The following is a 12,230-nucleotide window of genomic DNA, read 5'->3' on the forward strand; positions in this document are numbered from 1 at the left end:
GCCTCGCCCTATCAACAGCGGCACATGGTAGGTGCCGGTTAAGAGGAATTATCTATCTCCGCTTGGCAACGTTGCTAGGTAGCAGCGGAGATCCCACCCCTACTGTACTTCTTTGCGGAAGATGTCCGACTAAGAATTACCTAAGAGGGCCATGAATGCAAAAACTTGGCAATGGTGGGTATACGGAAAAGCGCAAGTGCTACTAGGAACCAGATAGAACTGTGAGGGTGACAGCAGTACGAGATCTTTCTTACGCTTCGTTCGGCATATCTACCAGAAGCGAGGCCCTTCTTAAGATATAATGTACAAAAGGGTAGCAGATATGAAATGAGCATTAGACATTCATATGAAAGAATACAAGAGCGAATGAATCCAAGGCGTATACTGGGCAATGTTTCCATTTTGTCGTTTTTGTGAAGGAGAAAATACGGTACGGTAGCCGTTTTTTGCCTAAAAGTTAAATGATTAGGACAGGTAAAAAAAAAAGAAAACCATCCCGCCAGAGAAATCTCGACCCCAAGCTACGCCTTACGCTTGTGATGCTCTAAAAATTGAGGTCTGGCACGGCGCTAAAATTTTGTACTCTCGAGTTTATGTGTACCGTCACTGCTGTGGTGGTGGCCATTCTCTTCGAAAGCATTCCCCGGTTTCCAATTTTTCACAATCAGCGTACCCTCCTCATTCATTAGTATATACCTCTCGACTGGTTATTTTGCGTTCGCCATACCCTTCTTCATCGTCAGTCACAACGCTTCGTACGTTTCCACGGTAACCAGTTTGCTGGTGAGCATTGCAACGCTTTCGCTACTCCCACCTCCTTGTACGGTACCCATTCTCTAGACGGTTCACGTGCAAAGTATCCTTTTACTCATTTATATATTCTTGCCCTACCCTTCGCCTTTAAGGCTAACCTCCCTCCGGGCGATTACCGGGGAAAATCATGCCAGATCATTAGTTATGGATTCGTATGCTCTCAACCTACGCTTCTTCTTCGACGTTAACCGTCCTCCTTCACCTTCCAAGGTAACTGTGCACCGGGTGGTTATCTGGTAAGTACGCTCCATTTGCGCATTATTATGCTATGGCCATACCCTCCTCTCGGTGGTACTAAGGAAACACCCTCGCTATGGTAATCAACCAAAATCAGGTAACGGAACGTCGTTGCCTTAGGAAACACCCGGAGGGTTTTTACCTTGAAGATTGAGTGTATGACGACAGTGGAAAAATCCCCAACAGCAGGATGGTTATCGTGGAAGGAGGGCTTAGGGCGAGTGTGACGAAAGCTCAACCGGATTGCGGTCCCAAAGAAGACCGCCCTGAGAAGTACAACCTTTCAAGAAAAAGGGTATAGCGAGAACCCTAGGAACCTCTCGGGGGATGATTACCATGAAAGAGGTGCATTTCCAAGGAAGGAGGTTATGGCGAGAGGGGAGAGCATGGCCTGAAGGTTGTTAATGCAGTATACATTCAGTAGGTGATTGCGATTGAAAGCCGAGGGTATTGCGCTAGCGCACAAATGCAAACGGGGACGATGGTTGCCACTGGAAGGACTCTGAGAGCAGTAATCGTAAAAGGAGGAATGTTATCAAGAAGTACTGCGAAGAAGAAAAGACAAAACGGACACAGAGCGCTATTTTATAAAAAATCGTTCTCTTCACGATTGCGCAATTTTCACAACTCTGTGTAAGTCTAGTCCCTTCGAACAAATGTGTGTTTGAATTAACATGAAGACTAACTGCATCAACATTCGCGCAGTTTTGTTTTCAACTTAGATACAAAATGCGTTCTAGATATTCATCTTATTGCGACTTATGAAACCTATAATACTTCTCAGTCTCCAGAGAAACATGATGTAAAAAATAGCGCACAGGGAACACACGGGACGGAAAGTAAACGACGCAGACAAGCGCTAACTCGCAACTGAGGTTTATTGCTGACGCGCGCAATATAAGGTAGTCACTTTAAAAACATAAAACAAAAACAACCACAAACAGTCCTTCATGGAAAGACCAAGTCAGAGGAAAAAATTGAAATTGAAGCATCAGGCGCCACTCATCGCAGCGGAAGATCAGTTAAAAAACCGTTATCAAAAAAGGAATTCAATGCAACGCTGAGGCTAAAAAATCGATTTCACAGTCTGCCAAGTTAACAGAGGGCTCACTGATACACGGATTCCGACATTTCCTAATATGGTATGCCTCCATTATCTTGCGTTGCGGAAGATCAGTTAAAAAACCGCAGCGATGAGTGGCGCCTGATGCTTCAATTTCAATTTTTTCCTCTGACTTGGTCTTTCCAGGAGGGACTGTTTGTGGTTGTTTTTGTTTTATGTTTTTAAAGTGACTACCTTATATTGCGAGCGTCAGCAATAAACCTCAGTTGCGAGTTAGCGCTTGTCTGCGTCGTTTACTTTCCGTCCCGTGTGTTCCCTGTGCGCTATTTTTTACAACATGAACGTTATCCAACTTGCCCAACTTTCCGCTTTGCTGAATGTTATTTCCAGAGAAACAGTTTTGCATTTTGACCTACCAGTCTCGCAACATTTCCAGGCACTTTACTTAAGCCAAACAAAGCAGATAGTGAAATTGTTGCAGGAGTATTGCGAAACATTCCTCTCTAGTTCATTCTACGTGAACATGATCCAAGAACATCCTCGCGAGAAGGCACTACTGGCGGTTCTGGTGGGGTGCATGTGGGACTTCGGATCACTGAGGATGTCGGGAATTGGTCTACCTGCGTGGGAATGCATAATCGGAAAGAAGATATTGAATTTGCCTGCACTCCTTAGCCATTCTAAAAGTATAAAAGTATCCTTGCTACCTCGTGCCACAGAGTTCATGAATATTCGGGAAAATCTCGCAACCGAGGTCGTCCTGATGCACAAGTTTCCTCTTCTTGCAAAGCGCAAATGTCCCATCATCATAAAAACAAGATAAGGGGACTGTCAGTACAGGATGCGCCACGCTGGCCCACGACGGACATAGACCGCAATATTCACAAATGCCCAGGTGCATGTCTTCCGCGCTTATGCCATCGTACGCCAGCGATGAGCATTCTTTGGTGACAGTTCGCTTATCGTGTAATTATGAGGCTTGGACATTTATGTGCCACACGCGGACGAGATCTAGAGTTATGTCTGTAAAACTCGTCCCACATTCTATAATAGCAAAATACAACCAGTTCACCAAGCAACACAGGCTGCTGAAATACGTAATCAAGAGAATATGTACTGCTCCTTTGCTCAACCCATCAGCTGCCTCAATAGTCGACATATGCAATAAACGTTTACCTTCTTTGCCATTAAGAATGCCACAGGTTTTCTACATGAGTCCGATCCTACTGTTACCGCCATCATTGTTTGTTCAATAAGAATTCGAATTCAGTTGGAGATTTTTGGGAACAGAAAATTATCATCTCGCACTAATAGCATGGGCGCATCAGATGGACTTTCAGAGCTTGTTGATATGACATTTTATTGTTTTCGAAATCCTATAGTCTTGGTAGCTGTATATGTGCCGACAAAACTGTCATTGTTAAACACCTGCGTAAACCCCTAGCTGAAATTCAACTTTCGTGCCCCAGTTTTCATAACGTGGTCATATAACTGTCAAAAACCCCAGCGGTAATTAAATTCCAGTGCATCAGCTCCCTGACCATGGTCAATCAACTACGACCGTTTCAACCAATGAATCATCACTGTACTCGAGATTGTGTAGAGATGACATTTCATTCCAGCCCTGCCAACTGGGTATATAAGTGCTGGCAGGAGCAATACGCATTTATAATCTATTGTGAGAGGAACTTCGAGCAGCAGCGGGGTGTTGAAGGTAAATTGTCCTCACTTAACGTCGGCCTGTCCTTCCTTAACATTTTGTTCTGAATAGAAAGGGTACACTTTTTGGAAAAATCAGAACTACAACGTACAGCCTTTGTCAAAAGTTTAGAGCCCAGGGGGTTTGCTTCTGGGCCACACTGCTTTGCTCGTAATGCGTCCTGAGCGTCCAAAATCTCCTCAAGGTAAGGAGATTTTCGGTCCTGCTCCCTCCGATGCGTAGGACTTCCATAAGGCCTACAGGAGCGTCAGAGTAGTGCTCAGAAGCAAACCCCCTGGGCTCTAAACTTTTCACAAAGACTGTGCATGGTAAAAGTGTATGCATATGGCGTTCTTGCGACGTTTCAACAGCTTCAACTTGCGTTTCAACACCTTAGTTAAACATATGAGACGCATAGCAGATAGTCAGCCTTTAGCACAAGTTAATTTAATTACTTGAAATATTTTGAGCATTTATTCTTCGACATTTGCAGTGCAACTAAGGTTTAAAACAGAATTATAGAGGGTGTGCAGCCCTATCTGCTCATTGTTGCACGTCAGGCTAAGTGGAAGAGAAAGCCGTACAGACCTTAGCTTTACAATTTTAAGACCACAGCAGCCAATTAGCCCATCAATTTCATAACAATCGTATACAAAGAGAACGCAGCCGATTTTTACCACACATATTTTTCCACACAATACACTGTTCTATATGAATTTGTGCACTAAGAAATTTCCAAGCAAAACAAGTACCCTAAGAGTGAGACTTTGTTAAGTGCCTTACTGGTTATCTTACACAGGCTGTTTCCTGTAGGGAAACTTCAATTGTCTGGGCAGATACAAAGAGAGCACTAATTTTCAAGGGGAATATAGGAAGTCTGATATATTAGTCGTAGGTCGCAAATAGTTAACGAACTCAATCTCAGATTTCAATTCTGCTGTAACGAAGACAGTATATCTGTGCTTATGCAGCAAATGTGTCTCTCCTTCCACCTACCTTCGTAATGTGCAGTGGTGTGCTAAGTACCGCCGATAGATTTTTATCATATCTGCTACTGGACTTCAAAATGACATTGCTAGAAGCAAGATGCATTAGAAAATTGTTTTTTTTTTATTTCAGAAAGTTACCGTGACTTATACTATTTTCAGCTCATCTGCTTTACAGCTCCTAAGAGAAATGGCTCACCTTGGAGTGTATCTCATGTACGCCATCCTGATAGCAGGTGAGCCTGCGGGCAGTACACCGCACATTTTCACATATTTCATTTATTCTATCATAAAGTCCCGAGGGCATGGAAGAGGGCAGTATATAGTGGTTGAGTACATGGCGTTTCAGATCTAATTATACAGTGGTAGCTAAGGCGGAACAAAATGCTCATGGTCGATGATGGAGGCTGTACTTCCAGGAAGGTGGTTCCAGTAATTTGCTCTTCGTGGAAGGAAAGACTCAGCTGCGCATTCTGTTCTAAAGAAAGGAATGCCGATTTTATGCGCATGATCATTTCGCGATGAAACATATGACGCAGGTAGTATAAGATCGCGGCGCAGACTGGGGTTATCATACATTATTTTATGAATTAAGTAAAGGCGAGCGTGCTTTCGACGGCTAGCAAGAGATGGTAACTGTAATGCACTCTTCATAGATGTTGCGCTAGCGGTGCAGTTGTAGTTCTGAAGGATGAATTATTTCGAGGGAACTGATTTTGAACTATTTCGAGGGACCTGATTAGTTTTCCCGTGAAGGAATCCCAAATGGACGCAGCATATTCGAACTTACTACGAACTAGAGATTTATAGAGGAAAAGTTTCAGGGAGGTGGGGGCAGAGAAAAAGTTACGGCGAAGGTAGCGGAGGGCATGGCTGACGTTGCTAATTATTGAATTGATGTGAAGACCAAGTTAGATCACTTGCTATGTAAACTCCTAAATAGCGGTATGAAGACACTTGTTATCTAGATGATAAGAAGTGGTTTGTGTAAAATGCATGACACACGTAGCACTTTACATTTGGTTTTGTTTAGTTCCATGACCACGTTTTACACCACTAACGAATTGCATTAATGTCTTTTTGCAAAAGAAGGGGGTCGTTGGAGTCATTAATTTCACGAAATATTACGCAGTCATATGCAAATAAATGAATGTGGGAGGTAACGGAAATAAGGAGGTCATTAATTATATATATCTTCATAGGGCCAAATAAAGTTATCCTATTCTACACCGCGGCAATATGATGAAGAGAGAACGACATGATGAGTGGTGATGACATGTATTATTTTGTGTGGGCGTTACGCCAGCACTCTAGACCCACGACACTGCCCATTTCGTCTCCTAGTCCGCGACAGTGTTGTCATTGTCATGCTGAGCGGCAGCCTAATTATGCTGAGCGGCAGCCCAAAAAACTGCCATTTGCCAGCTGCCCCCATGCAGCTCCAATAATACTCCTGATGCCAAATATTTCTTAGGATGACAGGAACAATGGTGCACTAAAAATATAGTGAAGATGACTTTACTATTAAGAAGTGCAACCTGACACTTTGCAGAAAACTTTACCCTAAATAGATATTTACTATAGCTATGGCACTAAATAACTGCATCATTTTTTCAAACATGGCGAGAGCGTCGTCCACAATCGTGCACTCAGGGTGCCTTGCAGGAAAAATTTCGTACGCATGTCTGTGTCGATATGCAGCCACCAACGTTTGGCATTTTACCATACCCTTGTACAGAGACAACATGGTTGCCAATTTTTCCGCGCCGTCATCACTGTGCTCACTAGAAGCTGTGGCCACCTCATACCAGCCGATTTTCTAATTTGATTCGCCCACGTGCTTTTTGCCGCCTCCTGCTGTGCTTTCAACCTCCTGGAATTTTCAGCGTTACCAAAAGATAATAGGCTATTTTGCCTCTCAGCCCGGCTATAAGGTTATTTGAGATGCCTGAGTATTCCTAGTCCTAATAAGTTGCCATTATTTAGTAGTTTCAGGAAAGCGTGCGATTGCTCACCGTTTTGTGGCAAAATAAAATAAAATACCGCATTGAGTAACCAATGCAACATGAAGAAAAACAAAATAAAATTCTACATTACAAAGGACAACGGGTAAGAACTCTGATATCAGGATAGTCGGGCCGCCCTTAGCGAAACCCTTAAATATTGCTTCCTCCACGACGAGATTCATCCTTGCTGTCTAGTAATATACTCATATTGCTTCTTGTCTCCTTAATTGGTGCCGTAGCCGTCTGTGTAAGTAATATACTCACTTCCATAACGCTGGCCACCGTTCAGATAAGGCACCGGAGGCTGCTGGGCAAATTGGGCCAAAGAGGCGAGTCTTACAGAACAACTCAACTGACTTACTGGTGCGCAACCCTACTTCGACGAGGCCCCGCAAGACTGTAACATAGAGTACTTTTCTCTGGGATCAAGAGCCTAGCTGTTTTAACGGTGTCTACATTACTAAAGGGATGACACTGGGTCTGCCGTCAAACTTGTGAAGTGTCTTTCTAACGATCCCGGCTATCGATCCCCAACACCCACTAGGCGTGTTTGCTCCTAAGTCTCATGAGCAGCTTTTCCAGTTCAAAGCCTGTATTGCACCCTTTTTCGCCAAGAAGGCTCCATTACCGTTCACCGCTATTACAGTGCATGCTGATTACCTTTACCTTTTGCAAGCCATTTTAAAACACCCACCAGAAGCGGGTGTCCAAAGGGCAAAACTATTCTAACTTCTGGATGTATTCTTATTTGCAGTGACGGTGCTCACTAGAGTGGCGGAAGCATCCCCATACAAGTTCCTTATACTACAGGAATTGCGCCGTCGAAAGGCCGAGGGCAGAGTTGAAGAGCTGCTGCTCGCACCTGGTGAATAAAAGCGGTTATGAGTATCGCGCAAACCTACAGGTGTACGGTCTGAGACAGACATCATTGTGTCGTCTTCGAAATAAAAAATTCATCTTAATCTGTGCCTTTGAAACCTCTATTTAGGAGCAGTAAAGCAAAGCTGTTGCTTGGAAAATAATTGTGTTTTCGATGTGCAATAACGTCCTTGTACATTATAGTAGGAACATTGCTGCATCATATCGGGTGTGGCCCGAGCCGCCCATCGATGAGAGCAGGAAGTGCACAGGATGCTTTAAGCGCATGAAGCGCACACTCTCTTCCAGTTGCGGTAATAATGTGGTCGATGAATAAACCTACTAGTGTTTGTTCCCCTTGCTCACGGCCTGCGATGTCATGTCTTTGGGAGGGGGGGGGGGGCGTGAAAACATCGATTAGTCTGTAAAGGAAAAGGAGGTGTGCTTGAATCACACCGTAAGGGATCGGCCCTAACAAGCACTAGGCGGACGTCACTTGTTTCTTGACCGCAGTGGCAGTGGCCGCCACACGGATGCGCCCAACTAAGGCTTCTGGGTCTGCAAGTCGTGGCTGCCGAGCAGGATCGCATGCGATCCGCAACGATATATGGTGTCAGAAGTGTGCTTGCTATCGACGCCATGTCTTGGTAAATTAAAAATTTCTATCGCAATGAACTTCCGGTCACCGCCTGGTCCACTGACAACTGCTGGGGATATTGCCAAGAACTGGCAGGCATTCAAGCAAAGGATTGAATTTGTCTTGGCCGCATCAGAAGCTACTGACAAGGTGCGCACGGAATCCGCGAATACAGCGGTTCTGCTGGTTGTGGCGGGCGATGAAGCCATCGAGATATTCAACACGTTCTGCTCCGGCGAGGATGAAAGCAAGAGTGAACGCAACCGTCGGACAGTAATTTGAAGCATACTGCTCAGCGCATCTGAACGACGCATATGCCTAAGAAAGGTACATGAACGCTACATTCTCCTTACGAGAGTCCAAGGTCCTGGCAGCGCTCCGAACCATTTATTGTAGACCTGAAGAAGCAGGCAAGTGTATGCAATTTCGATTCCCAAATCGATTCAATTGATTAGGGACCAAGTTGTTTCTACAATCAGTGGTCAGAAAGATCGAGAAAAGGTGCTCCAGGACCACAAACTGACGTTCCAGAAGGCTGAGCAAGTGGCTATGTCGGGAGAAGTGACCGCGACCGAAGAGAAGTAATGGGCTCGTCAGGAAAGCGACGTGGATGTTGTGCGGAAGGAAAATTTCAGCCCTGAAAGCGAGGCACCACCCAAGATTTACAAATGTCTTAGGTGCAGACACGCCACGCACCAAGCAGCTCTTCTTTAAATGGAAAAAAAAATATGGAGGAAATGTCCCGGGCCGAATAATCTTTCTGCTTTCTGCAATCTTTTTTCCTGATTTAGGCTAGCTACAGGGCTCTAAGGATAACTTCGACATTCGCGACGTATCGCCAAAAGCGCGGCAAAGCACCACGACTTTAAAGTACGTGGCCAAATCTGTAAAATGGCTCTTGCATTCAAAGTAAATACGGGGGCGCAGCAAACCAGATCCCCTTCGGACGCAACCAGTAAATTCACTCGAAGCCGCCCCTGAACCCAAGTAGTGCTGTGATGTGTGCCTACGGCGGGGGCATGATCAAGCATGCTGGTCTCGGTGTAACAGAGGTAGCCCTTGGTTACCGTTGCGCGCTCCTCGGCTTGTTCGTAGTACGCAAGGCCTATCAAGCCATCTTAGGCCTACAATCCAGCGGAAGTCCTTGACATCTGTCACGAGAACACACAATATCTAGAAAGAGCTCTGAGGGAATTTAAAAACAGTTTCACTGCCTGTTCACGGGAACCGGCTGCGTTCAAAGAGTCTACAAAATAGTTCTGCGTGGCGACGCCACAGCAGCAATACAATCAGCCCGACGTGTTCCTCTGGCGCTCCAGGAACTCGTGCTTGAACAGCAGGGAAACAAGGAGCTCGCATGAATCATTACAAAATTAACCAAGCCCACGGATTGGGCAAGCTCCTTGGTTATTTTCTGTAAGAAAAACTGAAAAATGTGGTTGTGTATCGGCACTAAAAAGATTAACCATTGCATCCCGAGAATGCATTATACAATGCCATGCAGGGATGATATAGAAGCTGAATTGTCAAGCTCAACACTGTACACACGCCTTGATGCAAACTCTGGTTTCCACCAAATTCCACTGGATGTTGCAACATCTCAAATCTGCCATTTTGCGGACCATTTGGGCGGTACAGATTTCTACATGTACCCTTCGAGATACCATCTGCGCCTGCAGTGCTCCGAAAAAGACTAAAGGAAATTTTTGAAAGCCTTTCAGGGGTCAGAGTGAACGTTGATGAATTACTGGCACGGGGGTCGTCGCGACAAGAACATGCCATGCGCCTGAATCTTTGCTGCTTGCGGCAAAACGAGACGGGCTAGTATTCAACCCAAATGAGCGTTCTATTGATCTACAGAAAATTGAGTTCCTGGGTGATGTGATTGATAAAGAAGGCATCAGGCCAAGCCCCTCACTGATAAAGTTCATGCTACAAATGCCTGCACCGACAGACAACCAGGCCGTTCAAAAAAAAGCTCTGCATCGTTAAATATTTCAGCGAGTTTATGTCGTTATTAGCGCTGAGCACGACGCTCCTCAGAAATTTTATCAAGCAAAATGCCATCTTTGACTCAGCATCAAATCATGCACAAGAATGGAAGCAGCTAGCTATGTGGCAGTCTAAATAGAGAGCCCCTGCTAGCCGCGTTCGGCCCGACAAAAGCAACCAAGGTGTCCTGTGACACGTAACAAAATGGCATTGCAGCCGCTCTGCTCAAGGACCCGGTAACACGCGGTAACTGGTGACGTGCGCTTCGCGCGCCCTTACGGAGTCTGGGGAGCGTTATTCGCAAATTGAATAGGAGGCGATGGCTGTGGTGTATGGTTGCGAAAAGTCTAATAACTTCGTACCGCGCCCCAGAGTGATGCTGAAACTGGTCATCACCCTTTCGTAGCAATATAGCAGGAGGCCATCGCGGGCATGCTCCCGAGATTGCAGCGGTTTTTGTGCGCCTTCCTCGCTACGACATAAAATGCAATTCATTCCAGGCAATATGTTTTTGCTGGCTGACATGCTGTCGCAGGCAACAACGGAGTCCAGCACAATCAACCACGGAAACGACGACGGGGAAATACTATCAGTAAGTGTTGTCTCTAGACTTGTCAGAGGCAATACTTGGAGAAAGTTGGCCGAGGAAAGTAGACGCGACGAAGAACTAGACAAGTTCTTAAAAACTCGGGGGCAGGAAGTGCGGTTACAGGCCGATGAAATTCACTTGAAGGAGGACTTTCCCTATGAAGGGAATCTTGTTAAAGGGCTGCAAAGTCATTTCCAACCAGCATGAGAACCGAAATTCTGGAAAGAATCCATCTGTGACACCTGGGCGTTAGCAAATTCAAATCGAGTGCAAGGCACCTCGTAATTCTGGTCAGGGATCAGTTCCAACGTAGAAGCTTTCGCTCAGGCGTGCTTTGTTTGCACGATGTACGCAGCCTCAAGAACCCTTGACGTTGCGCCCAACTGATGAAGACCCACGGTATCGTGTCTGTATCGACCTCTTTTAGCATGGCGGACGCTGTGCGTTTCAGTTGATTTAACTTTACTTAAGTGGAATTGCTCAGATACTTCCTCAAAGGCTGTCATTGAGCCAGCAAGTGCGATTTTCGCTATATGCGGTATACCGCTTGAAGACTGCTCGGACAGCGGGGCGCAATTCGCAAGCCATAATTTTGAGTCTTTTGCCCGCTCTTATTTATTTATTTATTTATTTATTTACATATACTGCAGCCCGTATCGGGCTATTGCAGGATTGGGAGGAAGAAAAAAATAAAAAAGAAAAGGCAGAGAGGAACAACATATTCAGAAGTGAACACCATTAAAATACAGAGCAGTAATTGAACAGACTAATCACAGATTTGCAACAACGTTCAAAAATAGGTTTGGTTCCAGGGAGCGTATACCACTGGGTAAAGGATTCTATCGTTCGATAACACGAGGAAAAAGCTAAATTTGAACATATAAGTGGGCGCGTGAATGGGTGTGACATTCAATGGGTGGTAGCTCCTTGTAGATTAAGATGCTTAAAAATGCAAATACTCACACAATGGAGCAATGCGAATGAATCAAATCAAGGCTTATGATTTCAACCATACAACTTCGACTTCCTCAATACTTCAATTTGCCCTCATTCCAGTGGTACGTCAGAGAAAGAGGTTCAAGTGGTTAAAAGAGTTATGAAGAAAACTAAGACCTTGAATCAAGACTTTTGGCTGGGTGTGCTTGCCTACAGGCCTACACCTTTGCAATCTGGGCTGTCACCTCGCAAAACGCCTCAAGGAAGGATATTACAAACAACGCTGCCTGATGTATGATCGGGTATGGTCCGCAACTTGAAGCGTCGACATATTAGTCTTTTAGTCTACATTCTAGCTGATTACTTCTACCGCTCAAATCTGGAGGCGTTGTTCCCCTCAAGAAAGTAGCTTAG

At 45.1% G+C, this 12,230-nt stretch overlaps 1 long non-coding RNA gene across 2 annotated transcripts in view; it reads left to right on the forward strand.

Annotated features, from left to right (window-relative positions):
* LOC149325108 (uncharacterized) overlaps window positions 1-7,689 on the forward strand; it is an 80,299-nt gene extending 72,610 nt beyond the window's left edge. The window contains exons 3-4 of one of the 2 annotated variants that reach the window (XR_016286562.1): window positions 4,932-5,034; window positions 7,559-7,689. This is a non-coding gene — a long non-coding RNA (uncharacterized LOC149325108). The remainder of the gene's footprint in view (window positions 1-4,931; window positions 5,035-7,558) is intronic. The other variant, XR_016286563.1, reaches the window with a different exon arrangement.
* The last annotated feature ends 4,541 nt before the right edge of the window (window positions 7,690-12,230 follow it).

Source organism: Amblyomma mixtum, chromosome 10, assembly GCF_055824585.1.
Source record: "Amblyomma mixtum isolate Tamu chromosome 10, ASM5582458v1, whole genome shotgun sequence".
Lineage (NCBI taxonomy): Eukaryota > Metazoa > Arthropoda > Arachnida > Ixodida > Ixodidae > Amblyomma > Amblyomma mixtum.